The sequence below is a fragment of the Clinocottus analis genome, unplaced genomic scaffold, assembly GCF_023055335.1.
Source record: "Clinocottus analis isolate CAN_PGR_092001 unplaced genomic scaffold, fCliAna1.0.p SCAF_20, whole genome shotgun sequence".
Taxonomy (NCBI): domain Eukaryota; kingdom Metazoa; phylum Chordata; class Actinopteri; order Perciformes; family Cottidae; genus Clinocottus; species Clinocottus analis.
The window spans coordinates 15,139,588-15,159,054 of record NW_027175932.1 but is presented as its reverse complement, the minus strand read 5'-3'; the positions used below and the strand labels follow the sequence as shown (position 1 = coordinate 15,159,054).

The 19,467-nt window shown below is 40.8% G+C and overlaps 1 protein-coding gene across 12 annotated transcripts in view; it reads left to right on the top strand.

The window, feature by feature from the left end:
• Positions 1–19,467, top strand: part of LOC137791243 (pleckstrin homology domain-containing family A member 5-like) — a 167,350-nt gene that overhangs the window by 77,723 nt on the left and 70,160 nt on the right. Inside the window, exon 1 of one of the 12 annotated variants that reach the window (XM_068585964.1) lies at positions 10,709–10,793. The exons of the other annotated variants lie outside the window; for them this stretch is intronic. The gene's annotated coding sequence lies outside the window, so the exon portion shown is untranslated. Of the gene's footprint in view, positions 1–10,708; positions 10,794–19,467 lie in introns of those variants that run through there. 12 annotated transcript variants of the gene reach the window in all.

The window sequence follows — 19,467 nt, the reverse complement described above, 5'->3', positions numbered from 1 at the left end:
TTTGCACAACGGTCAAAAACTGTTTTGCTCCATAGACTGGTTAACCTTAACTGAGGGATATAGGTTATGACATCGTCAGTAACGTAACATTTTTATAAATCACTAAAACACATCCTATTAAAGTCTATTATGGCTCTTAGACTGACTTTGAAGTGAAACAGGAAATCCTTTTGAATGGGCTGTCAGTACGACTGTGGAACACATGTGAAGTTAATGCAGAACGCTGATCTCAGAATATACTCAAAGATTTCAATAGATGGAAGTATTAGCTCTCCATTACTGATCATTCTATGAATTGAGTTCACACATGAGACTGTCCTGGTGTGGAGAGTATTCTCTCTTCTTGTATACTGAGAACACAGAGTGGATCTGTGAGTATATTTGTTTTTGAGCAGGGCTGCACTGAAAGTTCAAAGTAGAGCTTTGCATTGCTACAATATATTTGTGGGGAATATAGCAGCAAAAAAAAATAAATTACACAGCTTGCTATCTGTTAAAATTTTGTCGTTAGCGGAGAGTAGTTAACACCACTGCTTCATACAACCAAAGACTTCAATTGATCGTGAGGGCTGGCGTTTTCAAGTATTGCATTAATGTCTTAATTTGCCGCCTGTGAAGCTTGTAGAGGTGGGAGGTGTTTAGAATTCCTCAGTGGACTCAAACGTGTCATGTGCTGATGAATTTATGGCTCAGATCCTCCTCTCTGGGTAGGAGGCGAGTTTAAAAATACTGCTGCCTCGGCTCCGACGCAAACCTCCCAGGATGCTACTGGAGAGCGGAGCTGGATATGTGGGGCATGCTGGGAAACACATACACACACACACTTGCAAATAAACACACACAAAGAAGAGAAAACAAGAAAACAGCAAGAGAGGAGGGAGGAGATGGAGAAAACCTCCTTTTAAAGTATAAAGGCAGCAAAATGAGAAAAGTGTTTTCTTTGGGGCAACTGCAAAAAAAATAAAACAGTTTGATGTAATAATTACAACAACTGGGGCTCTGTGCTCTGCAATGAGGGGAGGGGGAGTGGGAGAAAGAAAGAAGATGGTTGACAATCATAGAGAGAGCAATAGAGAGACATCCTATCTAGTTGAAGTTCTTGGCATTTAAACATCATCAGCTGGTTAATGATCTACTTTGCTAGTACTATGAAATCAAACAAATGCTTCCTCTGTTTTTACCTTTTATACATTCATTTGTTTATGTTTTTATTGCTGTTGAGCTCCTGTCAAGAAAGTCTAACATATCCTGCTCTCTCCTGGAAGGCTTTTAAAGTAAAAATTTAAAGGAAATGGGCAACAGAGGAGGATCCCTCTTCTCGGGTGGACAGAAACAATAGATGTCATGTGCAGAATGACCAACGTAATGTAGGCGGCTCCGAAGCGGACCTTAGAGGACCTCACAGGACCTCAGAGGGTTTAAGCAGCCTCATCGGAATGGGGTCCAGGAGACAGGGAGAAGATTTAGAAGTAGAAACAGTTGAAGACAATTGGTTGAGGTTGATGGGAGGAAATTCATCCAGACACACGTCAGGGCCTCTATCCACCTCCATGGCCACTCCACATGAGGATGGACCGGCAATGGCCAAGAGCAGGAGATCATCAATCCTGCCTCTAATAGACAGAATCTTATCATTGATAAAGTTCATGAAGTCATTACTACTGAGGTCTGTAGGATTACAAAGATCCACAGAGCTATGACTCTCAGTCAGCCTAGCCACAGTGATAAAGCAAAATCTAGGGTTGTTCTTGTTTTTCTCTATTATTGATGAGTAATAAGCTCCTCTGGCATTACAGAAGGCCTTTTTATATGACATGTATGTTCTCCCCGTGTCAGCGTGGGTTCCCTCCCTGTTCTCGAGAGTGTGAATGGTTGTTTGTCTCTATATGAGCCTTGAGATAGACTGGAGACCTGTCTAGGTGAAACCTGCCTTTACCCAATGTCAGCTGGGATTGGCTCCAGCACCCACAACCCTGAATAGGTTAAGCGGTTTGGATAATGGAAAGAAATCTGCAGAAAGTATTGACTGTCACTGGCAGGAGATTAGCATAGACTGTTAAAAACCGCAAAGTAGACACAATCTAATTTAGCTTGTGAGCTGTTGTATCCCAGGTAATTGATCTGGTCTTCATGAGCAACTCCACGTGTTGGCCACTGTTGTTCAGTGGTAGAGCAGGGTCATCCTCAGGTAGTAGTCCATTTGATCACCAGGTATGAGTGGTAACTCAGAGTCCTGATGGACAGGTGGCACCTTCAGTGTGTGAATGGGTGAATGATGACATGTTGTGTTAAAGTTTTGAGTGGTTTTAGGAGTAGAAAAGAGAAACACAAGTGCAGGCCATTTGTATGTGCAATTCTTTTAAAGTGCTTGTTCATAATGGGCTGAATGTTTGTTGTGTTGCTGCTCACATCTTCCTAGAGAACGGCTGATACAAACAACGTCACAAGTGGTGTACATGAATAGACCCTTTTACATTCAGCCAAACCTGTTGATCCCACTGGAATGTTTGTAGCGTCCCCTTTAAAAGTGAATAAAGCCAAATCTCTGAGTCTATGTCATGGTTTCTAACGTCATGTACATAAATACAGATGATGAGTTGGATCATCTAGTGACGTGAAGCTTGTAATGTCTCTCTGGTGTAACGTTACAAGCCAGGTGTCTCCACTAAATACATGTTTATATTAGGCTACTAAATACTGTGATTCAGTAAGGAGTCAATTGGTTTCGGCTGCATTCAACATCATTGGTGGCTAATTTCCTTACTGACAATCTAATGCACTCCGCTGTCAAACTGCATGTGAACACTTATACGTCATCATTGTTTACAAACTGTGAAAGCGTCTATATGATAATTATATTGTAATTCTATTATAATTACTCCAACTGTTTATCTTTGCATGACATGAGAAAGTGAGTCTTTGTTCTCCAAGGTGCACTTCATGCCAGAAAAGCTAGTTTGTGTCTAAAAGAACATTTGACTTGTACAGGAGGTGTCACCTTATTGACGAGTTCAAACATCAAACGTCTGTTGGTGCACAGTCACACGTGAATGAGAAGGCCTTTCCTGTCAGCGGTCTGCTTACAGCACGATGTTCTGCCTTCAGCATCATACGCATCACTCACACTCATGAACAAATTCCTGTAACCGTTTGCATCCTCTCTTCTCTTGCTCAATGGAGCTGCCAAACTGCTCTCAGACCAGCTCACATCATCCCCAGGAAAGCATCAGAATGCAGTCATGAATCCACTTGTACACTCAAGCAGATTCTTCCCTGTTGCCAAGCAACACAAAGGAAGTGTCAGAGGTTGTTGATTTTCTCACAGCTGTGAAGATGTATGTATCTACAGTGAAGTCATTTGCTGCTAATTAGCCATCAGCAGTTACCAACACAAACTGTTTGCGACAGAACAAATCCCTGACCAGCATGAATTCATCTAGAAACGGGGCTAAGATGAGCAATGTCTTTGAAGGGGTGTGCCGTGTTGGTGCATTTACTCCAGTATGTGCTAAACTAAATCACTGCGGGTGCATGTAATCCGTTGTGTGTGCGTGTGTGTCCGTGAATGAGTGTTCACCTCTGTTTTTCAGTTACGGCTGCATGCTCAAGGACCTTTAAATTCAGTTCATTCAGGTGTGAAGTGACAATAATATATGATTCTCACCTCACGTTTCAGCTCTATTCTCCTCTATGCTAACATTATTGGTTGCCAGTGAATTCATGAGTTAGGATTCTGATCGTATCAGATTATTTTTTATGTGCTTCAATTTGCACAAAGGATTAGTGCTTTGTCTCGTAGTGAGGCTTCACGTGACCGCTTTTAATAATTATCGCGTCTCTGAACATTTGAGAGACACTGTTTTGAATTTCTCGTTGAAAGACTGAACATATAATAATCTGTGCATTGTTGGTAAGGGCTCTGGTCTTGCTTTTTTTCTGGATTTCTTTGTAAAGCAGTCTTCTAAACAGGTGTTGTTGTGCCCTATAAACAAATTCCAGCCTCAGCTGTACTGTGTTTAATGCAAATTAGTAATTGTTAGCATGCTCATGTGAGCATTTAGCTCAAGGTGCTGCAGAGCTTCTCGTGCAGCTGAACAGAGCAGCTGGAGTGCTTCTCGTCCTGTTGTTACAATAGACTGGAGGAGACATTTTGTTCACATTTAAAGGGGGCAGAACATAAAATCCACTCGGTGGTCACTCTTCCATTATGTGGTTCAAAGCGAGAGCGGTTCATCCAGTAATTGGAGATCCAGCGGTTCGATCCCCCGCTCTTGTCGTATTTCATATTTCTAAGTGTCCTTGAATCAAGCTCCTGAAGGCGGTGCCAGGTGGCAGCTGCATGGTAGCCTCTGTCATCAGTGTGGGAATGTGTGTAAATGGATGAATGATGATATGAATCTTTGAGCGCTGAAGACGTTTCTTATCGTCTCACCTTGTCCAGCTGCCGACTGGTTTCATTTCAAGTGGTTGTTCAGACTGTTTTGACCTGTTCTGTACTATTTATTGCTTCTACAATAAACAGCCAACCTAAAGGGATTTTAGCAGTTAGTAGTCAGACATCCTCAAACCCCAAACAGCGTGCCCTTTTTTAAAATGCTGCACACAGGTAGCTTCAGCTGCTCTCTCTCGCTTGCACTCTCAGAAATCAATGAGCATAGAGGACCTTCACTGTTGTCTTGGTAACGTGAGTTAAATATGATAGCCCTGAAATATGAGCATGGCAAACACAAACTGTGTATAACAGTTGAAGTGCTTTCATATTGAACATGTGTCGCTCGTTTCATGAGTACGCATGTAACAGCTGGCCTGTTTGTGCAATCGTATGTCGTTGTAAATCAGATGCCAGCTATTGACTGTGCAGTGATGCTGTTCGGTACACGTCCAATGTCTCTGAGCCATTCAAATCGAGAAGGACACAATTAACTCACTAATCATTCTCTGCGAGAGAATTGTCATTCTCTCACTATTCATAATCAGAATCAGTATGGTATTTGGTGGTGTATATTAAATAACCTTGCTGCAAGATATTTGTCATTTGATTTCCTGAGACAGCGTTTTACGACTGTTTGTGATACAAGATCATTGATATTATATGTTATAACTGATTAATAAAAATAACTCAACGTATGAATTTATGTAAAAATAATTTGCTGCAGCAGCCCTAAATGACTGTCAACTCCGGCTGTTCTGTTTGCTTCTGATTTTCATCCAGGAAGAAGGCAACTCAACAATGTGAGCCACTCAATTTTAATTTGTAATATATTTGAGCCAAAATACATTGTAGATTTTTAACAGTTGCCAATTGAGCTCACCATTTTTAATTTCCCATTTAATGGCACCATTAGTTCTACTTTGGTATATATGGAGTATGGAAATTAAAAGCCCTCTTGTTGTCTATACAGTGTGTTTGTGTCCGTGGATGTTAGAAATGTCTTGTACCATATCTGCCACCCACACACAAACACTCATGTTCTCCCTGGTCTTCAGGCACATTCAAACAGCAATGTCTCAGCTAATGTGTTTACTCTCCCGATGTCCCCTTTACCTGCCATTTCCTCCCACTGCTGAACGGTGGCTCTGGCCTTTTTGTCTTAATGCACCACATGTGCTCCATCAACTGGAGCACTGATACCTAAGTGCATAGTACTCTTTCAAAGGCCCCATACTCATTACGTAGACCAACCCTGAGCCCCGAGTGCAACTTTCATCGATGGGACAGCTTCTCAAGAGCTTGCCTTTTACCGCCATTTTGAATAAATGGAGAGAGGAAAAACACCACATTACTTGTCCCAAATACCAGACTATTTTGGTCTCTGAATAGTGCACTGTATATCTCTCCAACACTCTTTGTGTTAACCTGATCTCATTCTCTAACTGCATCAGTGGATTGGTGACACTTTCACAAGCCTGAGTGGTCTGCATAATGAAGCCAGAATGTTTCAGAAACACAGCAGGTCTTTGTAGAAGGTGACTTCTCATGGCACAAGGGAGGCTATTCTCACACTTTCTGCATTTCAGATGTAAAGGGTAAGGAAAAAGAGGGAAAACCCAACAAAAATGTATAGGCCACACCAAAATATTCCCAGATTAAACCACATAGAGTAATAGGCATCTCTTATTTCTTTCTGTCGGCCCCCTACTCAGTGACCAAAACAGATATGTTTTAATTAGCATTAATGTATCCAAACACGATAAAAAACCTTTTTATTATCAGCATACCATGGCTTTGCTTGGCATGCCCTTTGCTTGGTATGCCCATGTGTTTACTTTCCAGGGAGGGTTTTCTCAACTGTCTTCATTTGCACAGGAAATCCAAACACTGTTTCTTCTTGATGACCCAATATTGCTTAGTTGTAAGCATTGCAAATATCACCACAAAAACTAAATAAATGAATATTTATTCCTCAACTTCTAAAGCAGCTTGAATGTTTTCAGCATTCAAGTTCAATCTTGATGATGCAAGTAATGCCAACTCAAAGTCCTCTTACTAGTTTTAACATATTACCCTATATATTATATTATGTTCACTGGCAGAAAAACTTAAACTTCATTACAATTTGTCATATTCTAGGTCCATACATACATTTTTTATTTCAGGAACCAAAGATCAAACCGTCAATGTTTCGATGAAAGGATAACTCGGTCTACCCACTGACCCTCAGTTGCCCACTCATTGTGCTCACAGTCAGTAGACGAAAGCACACAGGTTCATCTCTGTCGCAGCTATGGGCTCCATTTGTGTGATCGGGTAGAAAGCTTCGGGAAAGTCACTAAATTAAAAGTTGTTGAGGCTCTGTGGTAGGGGCGTAGTTATGCTCAGCTGCAGAGGGTTGTGGTTGGGGTGACTCAGGCGACAGGTGCCAGAGATAAGGACTGATTGTTCTCAGCGGACGCTGATTGCTGGCCCCAATATAAAGAGCAGTAGGAAATATGTTGAGGAGAACGTGAGATGACTGCTGGCAGGCGGTCCGTGCGAGTGGTTACCAATAAAGGCAGCGTTTCACAGATTCGATCGTTCTTAAGGACTTAAGAAGGCTCAAAAGAAGGGTTCGCTAAGAAGGAGCGCTAAGATACGAGTGTTTCCCAGATGCGTCCTTAACTGCCTTCTTAAGATCTCGCCAAAGAAGCTTCCTAAGACGCTCTTAGTGGGAGCTGTCCACCGCCGTGGTGATGAAACTAAATCAATCGATGGCAGGTTAATCGATCACCCACCACTTTATCAGCGCATAAATCACGCACAACACCCTGTGGTCCCCACACACAGGTGTAATTACGCTACGGGTGTGCGTGTGTGTGTGCCATTCATGACACCAATCACCCTGGGGATCTCAGCCATGGCATGAAATCCACGGTGGACCTGGCGGACCACGCACGGCGACGCTCTTGGTTAGCAGCGAGGTGATGCTGTATTGCAGCCGTGGTGTCTCTCCCGTGGACTTCAGCAACGCCTTTAGACGTGGGGCCTCTCTGGATGAGGTTCAGGAGAGTTCAGTTACACCTGTCAGTTTCCCTGATATCTGTGAAGTACCACAGGGTTGTTACTGTTTTTTTAGCTAATGTAAACTCATATGCAGATGCCGAACGTGTGTGAAAACGTAATTCATTTTATTTATGTAGCTCCAGGAACACATGGGAAAATCTTTATTTTTATATTGTTTTTATTTTTATGCAATTTTTCTTGCGTCAGTGTTCTGCAGCTGTGGGCGCACATTCATCATTACGCATGGTTTTAGTATTCCTTTGAATGTCAGATATAACTTTCCCTGACGCGGCTGCAGTGAGCGTTGGTCGCTCAGAAGGCTGTTAAGAGTGGGTCAGACTGATCTGACGTTTCGTTCTTAGTGTGTGTGTGTGTATATATATATATATATATATATATATATATATATATATATATATATATATATATATATATATATATATATATGTATGTATGTATGTATGTATGTATGTATGTGTGTGTGTGTGTGTGTGTGTATGTATATATATGTATGTATATATATGTATGTATATATATGTATATGTATGTATATGTATATATATGTATATATATGTATGTATATATATGTATGTGTATATATATATATATATATGTATATATATGTATATATATATATATGTATATATATATGTATGTATATATATGTATATGTATGTATATATATGTATATATATGCATATATATATATATGTGTGTATATATATATATATATATATATATATATATATATATATATATATATATATATATATACATATATATATAATTACTTACTTTACATTGTTTTTGGGTCGATTCCTCTGTTACCGTTGCCCTGAAAAATTACTAAAACATAGTCAATCATCCATTCTAACTCAGGCATTATTGAGTATGATTTAATTTCAGGTTGACATGGCCCGCTTGGTCTTGGTATCGTGTGGGTCCATAACTGGAGTCTAGAATTGTTCCCCAATAATTGCTGCTTATGTCAGCTGAGTCACCATCAAAGTTTTCTCAGAATTTGACTCTGAGCAGACTGAAAAAGCGTTTGAAACTATATCAGACAGGAAAACACTCCAACAAAAGTCACTTCAAAGAATAGTAATGTTCAGCCTTCAGTTTCTGTGATCTAACAATTTGTGCAGAGGCAGTGGGTTACCTTGTTTTCTTGTTGAAATGTTTCAGCTTGGAGCAAACAGTATACATGTTTAATGATAAATACATTCTTTGAATTTTAAAAGCTTCACACCTACGACATTTGCTCTAGAAATAGCTAAGTGACAGACAAATGGTGCAGCATAAAGGACGCTTGCTAAAGCCAGAAGAATCACACGGCTCTAAGATGTAGACATTCATTTCACAGCTGAAAAGGATTTTTCTATGCAGAAACAACTGAAGGTGCTTATGCAGGACACATATCTGGAGAAATAGTATCAAAGCATATTTATTGGCCAGAAAAGTGTCTCTCCTGCTAGAATTCCTTTTTTGAAAATGTTTGAGAGAATAAAGGTACACTGAATGTTTCACAGCTGGTTTTATACTTCAACAATCAACAGAAGCGCTACAGCACAAAAAAAATCTTTACACCTGAGCTACAATTTTAATCTCCCATAATCCTTTTTGTATGTAAATGAGGTTTGATGATGTTACACATAGAGGACGGGCAAACTTAACTCTAGGCCACTTGTAATTAGTTTGCATGAATTTAAACACAAATCCTGATGTTAGCTTTAAGGTACAACATGCTTTTGCATTTACAACAGTAGCAACTTATAAGTGTGAAGACTTTAGTGACCCTTTGTTACAGTTGGGGAACTGTCAGGTCCGTATTATCTGTTAAACCCGTTTGACTTTGACAAGGTAATGTATCCTGAGAGTACTGGTCAGATTACTGTTTTCTGATCTGCCTGTTCCAATGGTTACCCTGCAATAGCATGTTTTTTGTTTGGTTTGTTTTTGGTTATGTAGGGCCAAAAGAAACAATTACCAGTGTCAATAAAGTAATTATTTATCCATCCATAAGGTAACTCACACATTGTGAAAATGAATGGTTAAAGTTAAGGTTTGACATCCAATGGTTAAGGTTAGACATTGACCTCTAATAATTAAGGTTAGACATTGACATCTAAGGTTAAACATTGACATTGAATGGGTAAGGTTAGACATTGACCTCTTATGGGTAAGGTTAGACATTGACCTCTAATCGTTAGGGTTTAACATTGACCTCTGATGTGTAAGGTTAGACATTGTGACTGATTAGGCTTAGACATTGACCTCAATGCTATAATTTGTATTGCTGAGATCCAGGTTGCCCAGCAATACAGTTCAATGACAACTCAAAACAACAGCATGACTGCTACGAGGCTACTAACTCTGAATGAATGACATCACATTTACATGATGGGGCAGGTCTTTCATCCAAGAACACGTGTAGGGCTATACCTTATTTTCATTTTTCAAAATATTAGATTTTGGAATACCATGGTACCATCACTGCAAAACAAATTAGATATTTTTAGATCAGATGTTCTAAAACCATCTCCCTACCATAGAGTCTGCCTTCTCTCATCCCACCACAGTCCTGCATTCTGTCCTACAGCTCGCGTCACAAGTTCAGCTTGATCCTGGAGCCAGGTCCCAGTAGAGCTGTGGGCACAGCAGTCACCAATGTTGTCGGGTTTGCCTGAAGTCTATTTCATTCAATACCTTAAGGTCCTGTGCGGGTTAGCTAAGCTCTCTAGTTCCATCAGCAGGCAAAAACTCAAAAACTGCTACTTGTATTCAGATTCTTGCACACATTTGTGCTTTTACAAAATGTCTGCCCTGCAACAGTTGTGTACCATTAAACATGCTTCATATGCATACTCCATGTACTTAAAGTATGAATTAAGCTTCTTGTGTTGTGTGTGCTTTATGCTATGTTTGTCATTGGCTCTATTGCTAATGTTAGCTTGCAGATCTTGTTATGAAGCAATGCAACAGCAGATGAATTAGATACATGTAGATACATTGACAAACCCTGTATGTTGTCCATGGTGGCAGTGAAGCAGTGTACAGAATCCATGGACATGCTTGGTCCAGCTGCCTTGAGGGGTATTCTTGCAGGAATCCACTCCACGTTGACACATCTGTCTGGTAACACCAGCACAATGGTGGCGCAGGCAGAGCAGCAGAGAGAAAGAGAGCGAGGAAGGGAGGGCTGTTTAGCGCTCACACAAGCAGAGCTGCCTTCACCCGGAGCAAAGCCCATGGAAGAGGCAGCCGTGCTCCTCCTGCTCTGCCTGCCTCCTTAACTCCTGCTGCAATTCCTCTGGTGAGTCAACAAGCTGTGGACTTTACTGCGGTTGTGCTTTTTTTACGATGTGTGGAGTGTGCATATTTTCCTGGATCGCAGAGACTGTGATATTTGCCGTACAGTAAGGCATATGCTGAGGGGTTATTTATTGGCAGTGTACGTTGTGATGCAAGACTCACACATTTTGATGCCAAGGCTTCCTTTCAAAATATGAGCAAAATGAAATGAGCTGCTTCACCGTGGCTCTGAGCTGTTTGTGTGCTGTTTCAGCTGGGTGATTCAGAGGTGCCATTTCCTCAGCCGCTCCTGTCATCACCGCTCACTGGATGCGTGTGTTTATAAAGAAGCAGTCAATGAGAAACTAAATCAGATCCAGATGAGTCTTTATCTTGGAGCATTGACTCTTTTTATCACATCAGTTGTAGCTGATGTTGAATTTAAGGTTTCACTTGTTTTATTTCTGAAAGCATTTATATATGAAGGCAAAATATGCAAAATCGTATATCTTTTTTCTTTCCACTGGGTGTAGACAATTCTATTTATTTTTTGTTAGTTGAAGACAATCCATTATTTACACATCAGGGATATTAGCCACAATGTATTGTATATGTAAAAGAGGTGGATAATGTATTTTCATAATAGGAAATCAAAAAGTTTTTTTTATTTTTTATCTCTTAGTTATGTTATATCATTCGGTCAGAATATCCCAATATTCATCTATTTTGTACTTATTAATTTGTCTTTAAGGCAAAATGTGTCTGTTTTCTGTCAAGTAGATACGCTGTTATTATTTTCTACCACTGACTGATAGGAGGAGAGATGTACCTACCTCCATATACACATACTACCTACCTGGTTACCTATTCAGAGCCAATACTTTGCTGTCATCTCCAGCTGGCAGTTGAACTGCAGCAACAGCAGCAGGATGTTGTCAGCCACATCAGATAGCCACAGCTCGGCTGATAGATCGTGTGGACGGCTTGGTCATAGTCCTAATGACTGTGAGGATGGCGAGTGAAGGATGGCGACGTTAGAGCTGATGGATACTGTGGAAGCCGGACAGAGCTTTGCTAATTAAACAGAGATAGAGAAAAGCCTCTCCATCACAGTGACCTAATAGTGTGATAATTCTGTTGTGTATCTATAAAGCTGGCCCCGGAGACAGATGAGTTTTTGGTAAACAAGATGATGGGAACTGACTCAGAAGCCTTGACATAAAGTGGAAATTCTGAATGGAGCGTGACCAACAGCAAACTACTTATTTGTGATCTCTCTTTGAAACCAGACTTTAATGCAAATTGAGTGGAAAGCTCAATTTTCACTGTGGCTTAATTTAGCGATGCAGTGCATCTCGTTCCAATCCCGTTTGTTTGTCTGACCTGTTTGTGTCGCTGTTTGTTTGTCATCAGAACGAGTCATTGGGACCACACTCCCCCCCCCCCCCCCCCATACCCACCCCCTCCCCCGTGACCTGTACGCTGGCCGGCTCTGTAGGAAAGCCAGTTGTATCTCCAGAGACCCCACCCACACTGGGCATGCACTGTTTGCTTCCCTTCGGTTGGAAAGGAGATACAGAACAATTGCAACGCGCACAAACAGACTGCGGGGCAGCTTTTATCCACAAGCTGTATAAAGTATGGAACCCCCATCCCCTCCCAAAGGCTTAGGACACGGGCAATATCAATGGTACATGCACTTTAATCCACTTATTTTGATGTCTACTTTGTATTATTTTAATGTCTACTCGTGATGTGTCTATGGTTGTTTTAAATGTTTGTCTTTGCCACAGGAGCTGCTTAAACTGTTTTTCATTTTCTTTTTTGACAATGACAATAAAGTATTGTCAGCACTGCCCTTTATGTGCAAGCTAAGGTATGCAGTAGATCATGAATAGATCCTCACATCTCATGAGGGCCTCACATCTCTTGTCCTTACCCCCAGGAGGAATCAAAGGTACTTTTACAAATCAATACATCACTGTCAACTTAAGTGTAACTAACAAAATGTGTGACTTCATCCAGAGACTGTGTGCTCATGTACAACCCATCACATGCTCCCAGTTATTGAAGTTAAGCAGGTCTTGAGGCTGAGTCTAGCAATGCCCTCATTGCAAGTTATTTGTCAGCCAATTACTTAAGTGTGTAAAAGCAAAATGAGTGGATTTGGTCTGGCTAAAGGCCAAGAGAAGGATGACATCACTGGCCTCTTTATGCACTGAGAGGCTGTGGGCATCAAAGCTAACTGCAGCTGACTAAAATGATGATGATGATGATGATGATGATGATGATGATGATGATGATGGAGAGAAATATGGAGGAAGGATAAAAGGACAGTGATGGCCTCTAATCCTCCAAGATTACCATCTCTCCAGTATTTCTTTGAATTGTCTCTTTGGTGGAATTCTCGTCTGGCTTATGGCGCTCAAATACAGGCACCTTTATCAAAATCGCAATCCCATCAACCGTCTGTCATAGTTACCAATAGCAACATGGGAACTAATACAGGAGTGTGATAGAAATATGAGGGATTTACTTTGTGTGGCACATGGAATATAATAAGAGCAAATGCAGAGCATTTGAAAGCATGAGAAATGGAATATATTTATCTGTTTTTGTTCTGTATTAATCTGCTATTTGCACAATATAAGTCATAGTGCACCAATTCAAAAACCAGAGTTGTACAGATGCAAGTTGGAAAAGCATAGGAGAGGCAAAGAGTGGCTACTGCATGTAGCACACAGCAGCAGTGCTTGGTGAGCATTGGAGGGCATACACACTCTTCCTCTGCTCTCCAAGTGGAGCTCTGCTCACACCAATCAAGTCTTTTGGAAATCAAGGGAAGCACTGGCTCTTTTATGATTGGCCACTTGTAACGTGGTCCCACCTTCACAAACGGTTTTATGTCCATCATATTAGAAAGGCAATAAACAAATACAATATGGATTGAGCAGACACTCTCTTGACTTCTTAAAATGTTATATTGGTATATATTTGATTTAAATGTAGTTAATCAGTCAGATCCAGATCTCGTATATGGCAGATGTGAACAATGTTAAGAAGCCCTTTATTTGAAATACCTGTGCGTGTGAAATAATATAATTCCCTCATCAGCATTTAACATAAATCTGACACCAAACTTCCCATTAAAGGTGGGATTTAGTGCTTTCAGTTAAATGTATGTTGTTCCTGCTATGATCCTAATATGTTTCTTGAAAAAGGCCTCATTGCATTAGGAAGTTGTTATTGCTGATTTAACATTAAAAGTCTGGTTTAAACATCCAGCTGACTGGACGCACCATGAGCATCCATTTGCTGTCGTGTTTGTGTCCACCTGACAAAAGTCAGTCTAATATTCACTTTTCTTTGAGCTTTGGTTGGGTTTCCACCAACTCCTGAGAAAATGTCTGAGTCTGAGCTTCTAAATGCTCCATTATGTTTACGAGCTAGTGTCTGACGCTGAGCAGAGCACTGAACCTGAGCAGAGTGGCCTTATCGGACCTTTGTTCACTGTATAAATACAACATAAATTGGCTAACAAATGCTAAAACAGCCCATTAAATAAATCTATCTGGTTTTCTCACCGTGTGACATTTTATGTTTAATTTATTTAAGAGAACAATTGTTTAATAGGTATAATTATTTGTATGGCACCATGGACGATATTTAACACACCACCGTTAGCTCTAAGCTAACTTTCAACTGCAGTCATTAGCAGTTCAGAAGCTTGTAACTAATACATGTGTATAACTTCTGTTAATATCTTAAAATGCTCAAGGAAGTAAAACAGACTAAAAAAAAGAGCTTCAGCATTACTTTTGTTTGTACATTTGTATCACGGACTTGTAGTTACTTGTACTTTACTGTAAGTGTTAGTGTCTATGCAGGATGACAATGAATTCAAATGAGTGCATCTTAATCAAGCAGCACACAGCTCAGGCACAGCCCTCAGGTGAACAGACCGGTCCTACAGCACAGCGTGTCTCTCAGCTAACCTGATTAAGACTCTTCCCAGAGTCATGTTGTGAGAGAGGAATGATTTCTGATTGAGAAACAAAGGCAATTTGTTGTAGTGCTGGGTCTCTGCGTAAGAAAGGAGCTTTGGCTTGTTGCTGGTTAAATGTGTTGGTACGTCTGGACGGCTTCATGTGCGAGGAACTAAGTGGAACAGCACATTAACTCAACAAGCCATGTTGGTATCTGAGGTAGAGCTGCTAAGGAGAGTCCAGCAGGAGTTTCTACGTGATGAAATATGAGTGGTGATGGAAAGGTATTTCAGCCTCCACAGTAAACTATGGCCATTATATTCTGTTTTTGCCAGTCTAAGATCAACTTCCAGGCTAATCTGCACTTTATTAGGCTCAGCTTGTTAGTTTTAGCTCTACCTTGTCTGCTTCAGCTAATGTCTGTTTGTCAGACTCATCCATCATATTTCACTTTGTTAGATTCAGCTGACCTTCGTTAGATGCATCTGTACTTTGTTAGACTCAGCTGAACTTTATTAGACTCATCTGTACTTTGTTAGACTTTGCTGAACTTTGTTAAAGTCAGTAGACACAGCTGAACTTTCTAATACTTGGCCGTTCCATTCCAGGCTCCTACAGTCAGTATGCTGAAAGTACCTTTGAGATAAACACTGTACCCTTATGTTGCTCCTTGGGTACTTACTGTTCACTGTTCCAAGAAATGCTTAGGATTGGGTTACATGCAGAAGTCAAATTTATAGTATGTAGCGGTTATTTGTGACTGACTTTTCTTATGAAGCTTGTTTGGTAATACTTACTGTAGTTCTTTGGGGCCTCCTCCTCGAGACCAGGGGTTTCACAAGGACATGGTGCAGTCAACCGGTGGGAAAAAGTAATCAGCTAGGGCAAAGGTATTAAATTAATGTTCAGTGAGGTCCAGTTATAGGGAATTTTCTCGTGCTGGAACATCACAGTAATGTCTAACTTGTTTTATGATTTAGTCCCATATATAATGTTGTAGCCAACAGTTGGATTAACTGTATTTATCTGTATATAGTCAACTGACTGAAATAAAATAATGAAAGTTCAATTGAATATAGCTCAACAATATGTATTATCAGAGTTCAAATTGAACTGGAGGAATTATAAATAACACATACTCTAATAATAAATTAATGCAGGGCTGCATTTAAAAATAAAACAAACACAGCAGAAAGCTTTTGAAAAATTGCGTGACTGTGGCGCAGTGGTGTGCAGCGGGTTGTCTTTCAATCAGAGGATTGGTGGTTCGATCCCTTGTTTCGCTAGCCAGCAAGACACTTAACCCTAAAATTGATCCCGTAGCTGCGACTACAGTGTGTGAAAGTTAGATAGTCCTGATGTGGCACCTTGCATTGCAGCTCCTCTCATCACTGTGTGGATGATTCCTCTGTAAAGCGTCTTTGAGTATATAGAAAAGCACTATATAAAATCAAACCATTATTGTTGGGCAGTAAATTAATGCATTAGAATTCTGATCATATGGGGTCTTAGATCGGTTGAGGTCCAGATCAGGGGTGTCAAACATACGGCCCGCGGGCCAGATGCAGCCCGCTAGGGCAGTGGTTCTCAACTGGTCTGGCTCTGGGACCCACCATCACCCTTAATGACAAGCCGCGACCCAAATCGAAGAACATTCTCAACATCTCCAATGTATTTAATGAAAAGATGGTGCAGTTTGAACCTGAGATAGTATGGAGACAGTAGTGTTACATGCTGGGTCTGTGATTGTGTGTGTGTAGTGGTGTTGAAGGTGCATAACAAAACAATAAGATAAGTAACAGAACCCAAACTAACTCTGCGGCGCAGGTGCATAAAGATTGACACATGTGAAGATGCTACGTGAGAACGTTGCCCCAAAAATTAAACTTAAATGTACGTTTCAAGTCTGCCGGAGTGCCGGTGTTCTGGATTAAAATCAAGGCAGATTGTCCTAAAATCGCCAAAAAACTCTGAAAACCTGCAAAAAACATCCAAACCATGAGTGTCAATACAGACCACGAGGAGTATAAAAGTCAGTCAGTGAATTTCTGAACGTTAAATTAACGTGTTTTGTGAAGCACAGGATGTAGTCTGGCCGGCGATGTCTGAGGGACGGCCGGCTGGTGATGGAGGTGGGCTGGCCCCAACCACGTATCCTCCTGGTTTGACTCAACCTGAAACACACTGCTAAAAACATGGAGGGATGACCCGGCAAAAAAAGAGTGTGCTGCATAAAAGTCCCTTCAAAATAAAATCACAGGATTTAAAAAAAAAATAATAATCTTTTTCAGCCCGCCAGATAACTGTTTACAAAAAAATGAGAAAACATTTTTTTGTTCTTAAGTGACAGGCTTTTGCCAACATTAGCCTAACAAGGAATACTGTGACGGCTAGGATGTCCGATCTTTCAGCAGATTTGAATTGCCAAAATAATCATAAAGCAATATAATTTGTAGAATTTTGAGTTGCAATCGATGAAAGCACTGATATGCTCAACTGGTCGTATTCATTCGTGGTGTTGATGAGTCGTTAAAAATGGATCATGTCATGAAAGGGGCATCACAAACACATTACATAGCGAGGGAATCTGCTTTGAGAATCCAGGCAGATAAACAGTGGGCTGATGTCTGAAATTTTGGTCTTTATGTCTCTAGTTTATTGTAATAAGACCTTAAAATAGGGTTTATCATCCAAAAACCTTCACCAATGATTTAAACACAGAGAACTATTGTCGTTTTGTATGAGTTATTATGCTATGATTTTACTGGTATGGCCCACCCGAGGTCCAGATACATCCCTTCATGTGCCGTCTCACATATTTAACACTGAATGAGTCAGGAAAGTTTCTTCTTAACCAAAAGTTGTTTGTTAAGATTTGAGATGCAAATGAATGGTTTAGCTGTAAAGTTGCTGTGCTTTCGCAGCACGGGGAAACTGAGCTGACCATGCCAAGACGTTAGACAAACTTTGGTTAAGATACGGTTCAAACAAGTGGTAAGTGAAAGGCTGTGGATATGGTTAATAAAAGGCAGAAGTTGTTTGCAGGAGTGTAATGGGATGCAAATTCTGATCTATGAAAGTCGTGATAGAAAATGTCCTTACTTTCCTACTCGCTATCTAACTGAGATAATACTTACTGCGTTAGGACTGAATGTTTGCACTGTCCAACACCATGTCCAAGGTATTTGTAAACCTTCCACCCTGACCTCATCCTTCCTACTTCTGTGCAGTATAAGGAGGGTACACTTTGCAATTGTAATCGAGATAGTGATTGAGTTTTCTTCTTAACACATGAAGCAAAGCCAATTAGTCAGATACAAAGATATTATGCTGGGGATATGGTTGCTTATTCTGTCTGTCTGTAGTTTGTCTCTCTGCCATTTCTCCCACTCCTTACATTCTGTATTTGTGACTTTTAAGCTGCCCCCCTTATCAGAAGAGAATTAGAGTGAAGTGAACAATACAATATGCCAAAATGCTCAGATAACCCATTTTAATGCAACCAAATGCCAAAGCTATTATATGGTGCCAACAGACAAATATGCAGTACATAGAATGAGAGAAATATGAGCAAAACAGAATTTTGTGTTCCTACTTTTTTTATCTAGCCTTTGAGCACAGTCCCATTGAACGCATCACGTTCTAGTCAACCATTTAGAACCCACAAAAAAAGACTGAGTCTGTCTACTTTTTAAATTGAATTTTAAACTCTAAAGTTTGCTTCGCTGTACAGAAAATGACAGCTGCATTGCTCCTCTTACCCAGCATGCATACTTGGCACACACACACGCGCGCGCACACACACGCACGCACGCACGCACACACACACACACACACACACACACACACACACACACACACACACACACACACACACACACTCACACACACACACACACACACACACACACTCACACACACACACACACACACACACACACACACACAGGCACCATCTGAACAATAGTACAATAATAAGCTGGTTCCGTCCATGGTAAATGTCAGCTAATATTTAATGTCATTAGTCGTCAGTGTGGACAAACGTGCTTTGCTTTAAATGCCATGTGAAAAAGCTGCCTTTTTGTCAGATGACCCTGTGCGTGCGTGTATGTGTGTGTGTGTGTGTGTGTGTGTGTGTGTGTGTGTGTGTGTGTGTGTGTGTGTGTGTGTGTGAGAGAGAGAGCCCTGTAGTCCTGTAGTCCTGCCTCCACAGCCTGACCGCAGCTCTCCTCCCTGTAGAGCGGCTGCCATTCACCGTCTCTCCCTCTGGCCAGGCCACTAACCTTTCAGAAAGGCCACCAGCACTGACAGCCCGGCCCTCACCCTTTTCTTTCTTCGTCCTTTCAGCCCTCCTTCTTGGTTTTCTCTTCGTATATGCTTCTTTCTTTGTTCTTGCTGCCCCCTCCCCGACATTTTCCCTCTCATTTTCTCCTTTACCTTTGCAATGAAGTCCCTCTCTGTCTGTCTTCTCTCCAGCCCCTTTGACCTTTTAACTCCTGCTTCCTCCTCGTTGCTCTGCAGTCTCCCCCCTTGGTCTTGGCCTGCACAGAACACTAATGTTTGAGCAGCTCTTCTTTGGGCGGAAAAGACGATCACACAAAGGCCAAATGCTAATACAAATACCTACATAGCATTTTGTAGGTTGAATTTTTAATTTAATTATACTTAATGTTAACTGAAAAAGATTTTTTTTTCCTTTTCCTTTTACAA